Raw genomic sequence first — 10,509 nt, forward strand, 5'->3', positions numbered from 1 at the left:
AATTAGGGCTGGGGACGGCAGCAGTGGTTCTCCAATGCTTGAGCAATGATCAAAATACTTTGTTCCCCGTAACAAATTAGGGCATCACAATGCTTGCATTTGATGGAGGCCTCATTAAAAATGGGCTGAATATTGGGGATCAGCTGCTCTGGTCGCGCCCTCACCGATGCAGTTGGTCCTCCAGTTGAAGTAGAGGCACCATCTCTTGGAGCCTCTCGTGCCAGAGCCCTGACACTCTCCCGGGCATAGTTCTGGGGATGCCTTCTCTGCACGTGGCGAATCATGGCCGAATTACCAAAACTGTACTTCCTTGTGGGGTCTCCTCTGGAAAGTACAGTATGGCAGATCTTACACTCCACCTTTGGAGCATTTACTTTCTTACGTCCCTCAGGAATATCAAAATTTTTCCATATGAAATGTTCTTTGACCTTCGGCTGAGGAGGCTCTTCATCTATGAATCCATCTGACTCCTCACTGCTGCTGGATGCTCTGGCAGCCATTGTATCCACAGATTATAAGCAGAGAAAAAAAGAGGTCTTGCTCTCACCAAAGTGAAAGAAGAAGTGAAGGAAAAGGGTGGGGTTTTCATTCTTTTGAAAAAAAATCTGTTAGCAACAAATGAAAATTGTTATTTTAAGGTCTCATGATTTGACGCGCTTACGCTACGCACACCGGAGCGCTTCCGGGGGAGCTCACGCGGCGCGAACGTAGGCGCTTCCGGGGGCGCTTACGCGGCGCGCCTGAGTGACGTTTTGGTCGCTTTACGGAAATGCAAAATCATTTTCATTCGGAAAATCAAAATACTGCTTTATAAGTATAGTATAGAATGTCTTGCATTATTATTTTGTTTTCATACATATTTTTTTTTACGGACGCAGAAATAGCGCTCTCGCTGCGCTCTCGGGAGAGCTTACCGGTGCGCACACCCTGAGCGCTCCAAGTCAAAATGATACGGGTAAGCTTACCGGTGCGCGCACCCTGAGCGCACCAAGAAAAAGAAAATAAATAATAATATATATACATTGAACAAATATTTTTTTTTTTTAAGAAATATAATTATTTTTTGTAAAAAACAGCTAATAAAAAAAAAAAGAAACGTAGGTTACAAAGTCGATATGCAAAGGAATTAGCTTTTTAAAAAACTATGAAATTCACTGAAAAAACCATAGGTTTCACAAACGTTATAGTTAGGAATTAGCATTTAAAAAACTTTTAAACTTTTGAAATTCACTGAAAAAACCATAGGTTTCACAAACGTTATAGTTAGGAATTAGTATTTAAAAAACTTTTGAAATTCACTGAAAAAACCATAAGTTTCACACTCGTTATAGTTAGGAATTAGCATTTAAAAAACCTTTGTAATTCACTGAAAAAACCATAGGTTTCACACCAGTTATAGTTAGCTGAACAATTTACTCATACAAAACCATTGAAATTCCCACGTTATAGTTAGTTGGACTCACTATAACTCGCGCGCCCGCAATCCACTGATGATGATGTCACATATTACATCATTCATGACATGGTTAGTGACATCACTGATGACATCACTGATGACATCTCAAATGACATCACTGATGACATCACTGATGACATCTCAAATGACTGATGGCTTCTACCCTTCCCCCTTTTTGAGTTCTACACATTTGTTTTTCTGCTTTCCTGTACCTCACTCTACCGAGGCACAAGATGGCTGCCCACAATTTCTGTTTTAGAGTGTTGACAGACAGTGGCAGCCAATCAGCATGCAGCTCGTGCACGTAGGGGTACGCGCACGCACGCATACCGTACGCGTATGTACGCGTACCGTACGCATACTGGTAAGCTTACGAGTAAGCTGTGGGTGAGCTCATATAGATATATATGTGTTTTTGAAGTAAATTTTCATAAAAACCACTGGAGCAATTTGCAATCTGCGTACCAGTCCCTACAATTTTGCCAAGTTTGGTGTAATTCTGTTCAGCGGTTCGGGCTGTAGACTTGTCAGAACGTCCTATGGAAATTAACATGGGGAAAACACGTTTTGGGACCCCCTTTTTTTCTCAGCCCCCACTCCATGAATCCCCTTGAAACTTTCAGGGAAGGAGCGCAGTGGAGCTGGCCAAAAGTTTGGAAAATTACACGCAAATTCCTCAACCGGCGGCAACATGCGGATCTTAGAAAGATCATATACAAGAATTGGAATCTTGTACAAAGTGACCCAGTCATTGGTCACAAAGTGAGCAAAAAGCCTTTGCTCACTTTTCGCAAATCTCCTTCCATGTCAAAGGCTTTAGTCAGTAACATCATTGAGCCAAAACTTTCAAATACTTGTTTAACAATCAAAAGGGGCTTTAAGACCTGACCTCAATGTAACGCCTGCCGCTATGGCAGCAACAGCACACATTACAAAAGCCCTTTTCGACAGGAATCTATGGCTATCACCAAGTGGCTAACCTGCAAAACGAAATATGCCATTTATGTGTTGGAATGTCCGTGTGGGCTAAAATATGTGGGCAGCACTAAGCTGCCCGCTCACAAACGGATACTCCAACACATACGTGCAATTTCGGGACACAATCAAAATTATCCGGTTGCCAGGCATTTTGAAGCTAAACATCTGGGCATTCCGGATCAGCTCCAATACTTTGTCATAGACGCAGTAGAGGTAACAAGGAAGGGAGGTGACCGTGAAGCCAAACTCCGTCTCCTTGAGACCAGGTACATACTGGAGCTCAATACAAAGAATCCAAATGGATTAAATGACAGGGAAGACCTATACACCTGCATTTAGGGTTCTCAGGAATGTACTTCAAATCTGTTCGGATAACACAAACAATGTACTGATTTTAATGAATTCTCTTTTTTCTTAAATTGAGATATGCAGTGACTCTTTTAGATAAAACGTTTGTAACTTTTAGACATTTTTGTAAATATTAGGAATTTGTTCTGTTTCATATATATTTGCACTTTATACTAGTTTTTGCACATCACTCTATATGCACTTTATATGACTCAGCAGGCAGCTTGTTGTGGCAGGCCCACTTGGGCTCTATGTGTTCAACTATGATGCATACTGTCAACAAGATCAGTATGGTCTCTGTGCAGAATCACGCTTTTTTCCGTTTAATATGACGGTTTTAACTGCCTTGCTAGAAAATGGATGATTTTATTAGGTATCCATTGGCTTATATATTATACATTGTTATATCAGGTTTCCCATTAGTTTCCTTACATAGACAAATTTTTCGTCGTGAATATTTAGGAAATTGCAACACTTTGCGGCAAATTAGGATGACCGATGTATATATATAAAATAATTGTCTTTCTAAAAAACTTGATTTTCTAAGTTTATCAATGTACAGGCAGTTTTTGCAAACTTTAACATGTTTCAATACATTGTTTTGATTATTGCGTTTTTTGCACAGTATTTTTACTATGTCTATTGATAATCACTCTGCACTGTCACTTTAAATTGTCTGCTCGAAGGCTAGCAGTTTGTCATGTGATCAAGCCTCCTTGGAGGCGAAACACGTCATGGCGGCAGCGCTGGCAACTATGAAATAAAATCCACTTATTTGCACCAGCAACTTTTGGGTCCACTCTTCGTCATTTTGGATGGGAGCAGTTGAGTCTGCAGTGTGACAATTTTCCCAAAAAGAATATATATATATATATATATATATATATATATATATATATATATATATATATATATATATATATATATATATATACGCTCCAGGGGATGTGTCCAAGAAATCAGCAGCACTCGACAGCAAGTAAGCCGTTCCCTAAGTCTTTTCATAGGTAAGGGCATGCGCAACATGGAGTTAATTGTAAGCACCTGACTGGTACCGACGCGTTTCGTATTCACTTCCTCCGGGGCATTAATAGTCAGGAAGCTGCATTGTGGGCATTTGAGTTCTTTATTCGGCATAATCACATTCCCTTCAATGGGCTAATCCATAATTGTACTCGTCGCCTTCAGAAAACACAATGTCCCATATTAATCCTGGATGGATGCATCTTTGAATCCATGCTTCTTAAAGGCTCCGCATGAGCCCCTCCATAGGCGTCTGCCCTGATCCAAACTTGCGTACCACTTGCGGGCTTGAAATGCATCGACCCCGTGGCACCACTCTCCGCATATATATATATATATATATATATCCAAAACAAATACAAGATCTCCTTAAAATACCAGACCTCCACACTGCAGATTCAGGTACGATTTCGGCAATTACTTTAATCACTTGCTTACTGTAACGCGTTTCAACAGGGTCCCCTGCCTTGCTCACACACTGAGCTCCAGTCACTCAAATGATAAGACAAACATAGACAACATACCACAATCAATGCGATTTCATGCAAGTTACAACATATTTAATCTCTTATTGGAAATGCTACTCAAATTACATATCTTCGTTACTGTTTAATCCTAAACAGGATTTTTTCCTTTTTTCTTTTTCTTTTTGTTCTTTTTTCACAGTTTTTGGTGCAGAGATGCTTTTTTAGGTCGCGCATTTGAGACCTGTTGTAATTTTTCATGTTGGCTTAAAGCCATCCCCATGCTTTTGATTTGCTTGTTTCAGTGTCCTTTAGAAATCCTTGCTTGCTAGTGGTCAGGCCTGCCGCTTTGTTCCTCCTTTTTCCCTTCAGTTCTTCCCATGCAGCAGGGACCAAGTACTGTCTCATTCCGCTATGGCTCTTTATGTGTTCTTGGGGGACTATTTTTTCTTTCTTTTCTGATCTGTTACTGTTTGCCTGTGTTCAGCTTTGGAGGCAAAGCTGCTTACATGTAAATATATAATTCATCCCTACCATCTCCTCTTAATGCCACAATTGTGCCATTACTGCCTTCCTCTCTGTTCCTCCCGCTCTGTTGATTGCATTTATTCAGCCTTTTTCCACTTTTCGATGTGTACGGCAGATAGGCTCGTTTTTGGTAGGATATGTGGTTCATTTTGGGCTTCCTTTCAAGGAGGATTGGCCTTGTTTACCTCGGAGTTTAGTTTCACATTATTCGGCTTCTCGCACCACTCTGAGCATAAGTGAGTTGCTCCTGGTTTGTGTGGTGCCCTTGTGCCTGGTGCTCCTGTCCCATCGCTCACCCCTCACACTACATCACTGGTTTATACATGTTCATATTTACTCAGCAGGAGAAAGTGTGCATATTGGGCTCATCTTGTTTGACAGATGCGCAATACTCTAGTCTTGCAAATAGAGGTAAAGCGCTCAGCCAACGCTAGCCTTTGTGGCTACCTTGTCATTGTGCATGCGCACATTTTGTGCCTCCTGCACTGGGCATGCTCTCTGTGGTAGAGTGATGCATGTCATTTCTAAGCCTAAGCGCCAGCGTGTGCTACTATGACTGCGCAAAAGATGTTATTTTATCTGCGCACAAGTGTTCTAAAAGGTCTCTGTGTACCTGTCTGAGCGCATGCGCGATGCTTACACCCTTTGCCTGAGCATGTGTAGTGAACAGCTGGGTGGCCACCTAACAGACTAGTGCTTTTTACAGGCTCTGGCATTGTCTAAGCACACGTTACATGCTGACGGTGCACTGGAAGTCTAGATAGCCATGCATCGATGGCAGAGGCCATCACCGGAGAGTACTGCGATGCTGCGAAGCAGGAGACAGCAAGCACCGCTATTGGCCAATTTTAGATAAAGTGTCAGCTTGTGCAGGTGCTAGTTCTCAGAAGGATGTGGGCAAATGTTTACGTTTCGCATCCTTTCACCTCTGCACAGGGCATCTCAGATACTCTTTTGGTGAACAGACTGCGCTTCATCTGTCGAGGCACATGTTGGCACTGCCGTTCTCCCTTCACTCGGCTTTACAAGTGAGCCTCTCACTGCACCTTAGCTCTCTGCTCTCTGCTTTTACAGACACTCCCTCTATTACTTCCTCTCTTTGCTCCCAGTCCTCCTTGTAACACTGCTGTCTCTACTCTGCTCGGCTGTCTGTTCCTCTTTCCTCTCTACTTCCTTCCAGCACACTTTGCCTTCTCTTGCTTTTTAACCCACCCTTGCCCTTTCCTCCAAGATTTACATATCCATTGTTTATCGCACTTCATGCCACCCTTCGGTCCCTGGCTAAGTTTATTATTTTTACTTTCTCTCTTCTTTTTTATTTGTCTTTCAAAATTTATTTGAGCTTTTCTGCAGTAGCAGGCTACTTATATATTTAATCATTTTTCCATTGCATTCACATGCCTGGTGGTGCATGTCGCTGAAGGCAACTTCTGAACGCATTGGCCTCAGAACAGACAGGGCTCAGGGTAGAGATACCCCTCCGAGATGGACCTCCGACCGCTGCCCATCCAAGATAAAGAAGGCCCCATGCTAAAGAAAATGTAATTTACAACACCAATAGCTCAAGCAAAGGTGAGACCTATTGCATTTCCCATGCAATAGGTCTTGCATTTACGCGTGTTTGAGCTATTGGCATTGTTAATGACAATGCTTTTTATTTATGTTTTGGTTTTTAAAACAAATAAAAGGCATTGTCATTTACAATCACAATAGCTTAAACTTGTGTAAATGCGCGGCCTATTGCATTGCAAATGCTTGTTTTATTTACTTATATGTGTCTATGCACAATTTATTTGCATAATTTGTCTTTTCGAAAGTTTCAAAATGTAAAGTGAAAACGTGAAGTAACGCTATATGTATAGAATATGCCTATCATACCCTGGAAAGTGTCTCCTGTTGCACGACCAATCCACTTTTGAGTACTTAGCAACTGGTAGAGTATGGTCAATAATATTAATAATCCACTTTTTGCGACTTCATTTACTCATTTATTTTGTTATCATCTTCTCCAGTAGTATTGCAAACTTTGGACTCAATGCATTGAGGTAACAAGGGCATCATGGGCTGGAATACAAGCAAGACAAGCATTTGCAATGCAATCGGTCTCGCCTTTGGGGCCTTATATGTATGGAGCTAAGCAGCACATTAGCCTGGGTGCTGAAACATCTACTGTTCTTTAACATGGAGGGAAAGTAAACACCAAACTGTGTGACATGCCACGTATGGGAACACATGGAGAGAAATATTGCCTTTCAGCGGGAAATGGTATAGTCCAAAGCCCTTTTTTTAATATAAAATAAGGGTCTTCAGTGGTCATATCACTGAAAATACAAGATTTAAAAAAAATATTATTGTCTATGGGTGCTCATGGAAGACAATTTCTATGGACTGGAATCTAGAGAATGCTAAAGTGATTCTGGTATTTTACTGACCTCTGCTGGCCGTTTTCTATCAAGAAAGTTAAATAGAGGCAGTTAAACAAGCACAAACCAACTCTGGTATTTTACTGACCTTTACTGGTGGTTTTCAATAAAGACAGTTAAATAGAGGCAGTTGAACAGAAAAAAGTCCCTAAGCGGAAGCACACAAGTTCTAGGGCTGATCTCCAGCCCACAAAGTACATACACATATAAGTATATACTGAAGTATATACAAGAGGTCTTGAATGCTCGACCTAAAAATGGGTTTGATTGGATAGTAAAATAAAGCTATAAATAGGGTTTAGTGGGCCCCTAAAGCTTGGGGGGCTTGATACACCACTGCACCTGCTGAAATTTTGATAGTTAGGCCCCTGCAGGGGTTTACCTTAATCAGGGGGATTTTGTTTATACAATCACTTAAAGGTGTATCTGTAAGTGCTGGTAACATCCTTACTTTTGCGTTCCGCCTGCCCCAATCCTCTATCATGCCCTATTGCCTGCCGTCAGTAGCGGGAAACTGCTGTATTTGCTACAGAGTCCTTCGCTATAAATCTATCACTAGCTTTGCCACAAATGTGTTTTTTAAGTCTTTCCCGAAGTGAAAATATGGGAACTGAATTATGCTGTAAAATTCTTTTTTTAGTAATTGAACTCGGCAGATGCAGTGGTTTGGTAGGTTAGAGAAAATTATTTTTTCACCATCCCTTTCTTTATCTTATTTTCCATTCAAAGTTGATACACTTTTATGACTGACCAATATATTTCCGTAGCCGTTTGCAAGACATAAGTAGTGCATCTATAATGTAAAATTAATGTTCGCCTCAAGAGGGCAGCATTAGCCATTATTTGGTTTTGCCTCTAACTGATCCGAACACAGTCACCATTAAACATCAACATAATATGTTTTCTTAATTTGCGCACCATTCTCCAAAATGATAGGCAATTCTGAAGAAGATGGAGCTAAATATCTTTAGAATTTTGCTATAAACAATTCCCTGCTAAATATTAACAATATCAGGCTACAAACAAAGAAACTGTTTAGACTCTATTGTTCGTGCAGGTACACTTTATATTTCAATAGAAAGGTCCCCACCATTCGCCAGAAAAAAAGGTAAATTTGTCAATATAGATATTTTTCTAATTACCATAGTTGCCTACATCACAGGAAGTTACATCATGTGATGTCTGATCCTGATGATGTCACAGGAGGTGACATCCAATGACGTCTTAGCCTGATAACATCTGGGGGAGATTTACCAAATCCTCACGCAACGCAGCGCACGGGACGCTGTGCTGCGTTGCGCGACAGGGAAGGAGCAGGAGAGCGCCATATTTTCAGAGATATGGCTCTCTCTTCCCCTTTCCCTTGCACTGGAGCTGATTACAGCTGCTGTGCGCCACGTACCACCTTGGCGTCATAGTGCTAGGGTGTGTGTGTGAGTTTAGCATAGGTTTTGAACAGAAAGGGTACCCTTCCTGTACAAAATACTATGCCTAGACATGAGGGAAAGATTTCCCCACTTTGTATACGTGCTGCACAGTGCAGCACGCATGCAAAGTCTGAAAAGGACCCCGTTTTCGCTCGCTATACCCAATCTTCTGTATTTATTAAATTGGGTTTAGCGTGAGAAACCGTGGGTGGTTGCACCACCCTCGGTATACCATGATGGCGCAAAATAATGCAAGCTTTGTATTACTTTTACGTTATTAGGAAAAAAATGATTTTGTGTGCCGTTATAAGTCAGTTTTGTGATGCAAGCACGGGGCAAAATCTTAGTAAATCTCCCCCCCTCAGTGCTTAATTTGAGCCAGTGGTTGGTTGCAAGTGGGGCGCACGAGGACTCACGTTTCGTCATCTACACGTATTTTTCCTCAACAGACTTACAGAGCAGAAAAAAAAGAAAAACACAAAAAGGAGGAAAGAATGAGGAACAGAAAAACGACAAAACAGTGACAAAAGTAGAAAAAATGGAAGAAAACAAACCTTGAGGAGTGAGAAAAAGATGCGTGAGATTGAATCAGGACTGTGCAGACTTGGTATTCAGCACCCCGACCACCGATAGCACCGCCCACCACCTCGAAGCAAATCTTTGGGTCTGGTACTTATTTTTCTATAGATTAAACATAGATAACATCATAGGAACTGACATAAATGACAACCACTGCAAAAACAGCAATAGCATCAACAAAAGTGACATCATATGCCTATCATGTTAGGAAAGATGAAATTGGTAAGAGTCAATTATCATATAAAAAATATTTGAACTTACTTTACCTTGGCAATTACAATGTAAACAAATAAGTTCAGCCTTTAATCTTTAAAATGCTTTATTTAATTATTAGCTCAATAATCATAAAAACACAAAAAGATAAAAAGAAAAAAATCATAATAAATCATAACATACAAAGATAATATAAATAACAAAGTTGATTCTAAAACATCATCTTGTTAAAAGAGCATTGACTTGGGGTAGTGAATTGAAGACTTTGGAAATTGGGAAATCTGCTACAGACAGCTGGTGGTGAGAGCTTTTGCAAAAAGATTAACACCAGCTGACATTGCTTAAAACCCATATCCTTTCAAATGGGTTTCATGTATTTTTTAGAAAACGCTCTATAAAACTTACAGAAAGAGATAAAATGAAGCAAGCTCTGGGAAAACTCAGAGCCAAATATATATATAGATGCAGTATTGGTTCACGGGGAAGCTCAGTTGACAATGGATAGAGCCCAATCTAAAACTGGTAAGCCACAAACTTTTCCCGCAGTTAATGACCAGATCCAGATATGATTCTAATCCATTAGAGGTTTTAATAATGTCATATTCTCTATTGATGGTTTTCTAAGCTCCCGTGCATCTCTCTCCATGCTCTGTGCCAACAAAAAAGTGTGTCTAACCCATGTTTTGTCAGTGCTAGTAATTTTCTTGGGGTTATTGAATAACGAAGACCCACCCAGGCTGTCCAATCCAGCCCTGATACAGGGAATCCAAGGAATCTTCAAACCCAATCCACAGGAGAGACAATCTAGAATTATGGGTTTCTTCAAGGTAGCCTGCTAGTTGCGCCAAACGGAGCACCAAAGCAGCAAGAGAGCGAGCCTGCTAAGATCTTCCATTTAATCTATACCTATTTCCCCATGTACTGCATAATTTGAGGTGCTGCGACGGGCACCTAATAGGCGTAGTTCGCAACACGCTGTTTTCCTCCACAAGGAGGTTGCTCACATCATTGAAACCCCATAGCATAAGATGTGCAGGCACTTACGGATGAAAATTTCTGGGTGCGGGCTG

Source organism: Lissotriton helveticus, chromosome 11 (assembly GCF_964261635.1).
Source record: "Lissotriton helveticus chromosome 11, aLisHel1.1, whole genome shotgun sequence".
Classification (NCBI taxonomy): Eukaryota; Metazoa; Chordata; class Amphibia; order Caudata; family Salamandridae; genus Lissotriton; species Lissotriton helveticus.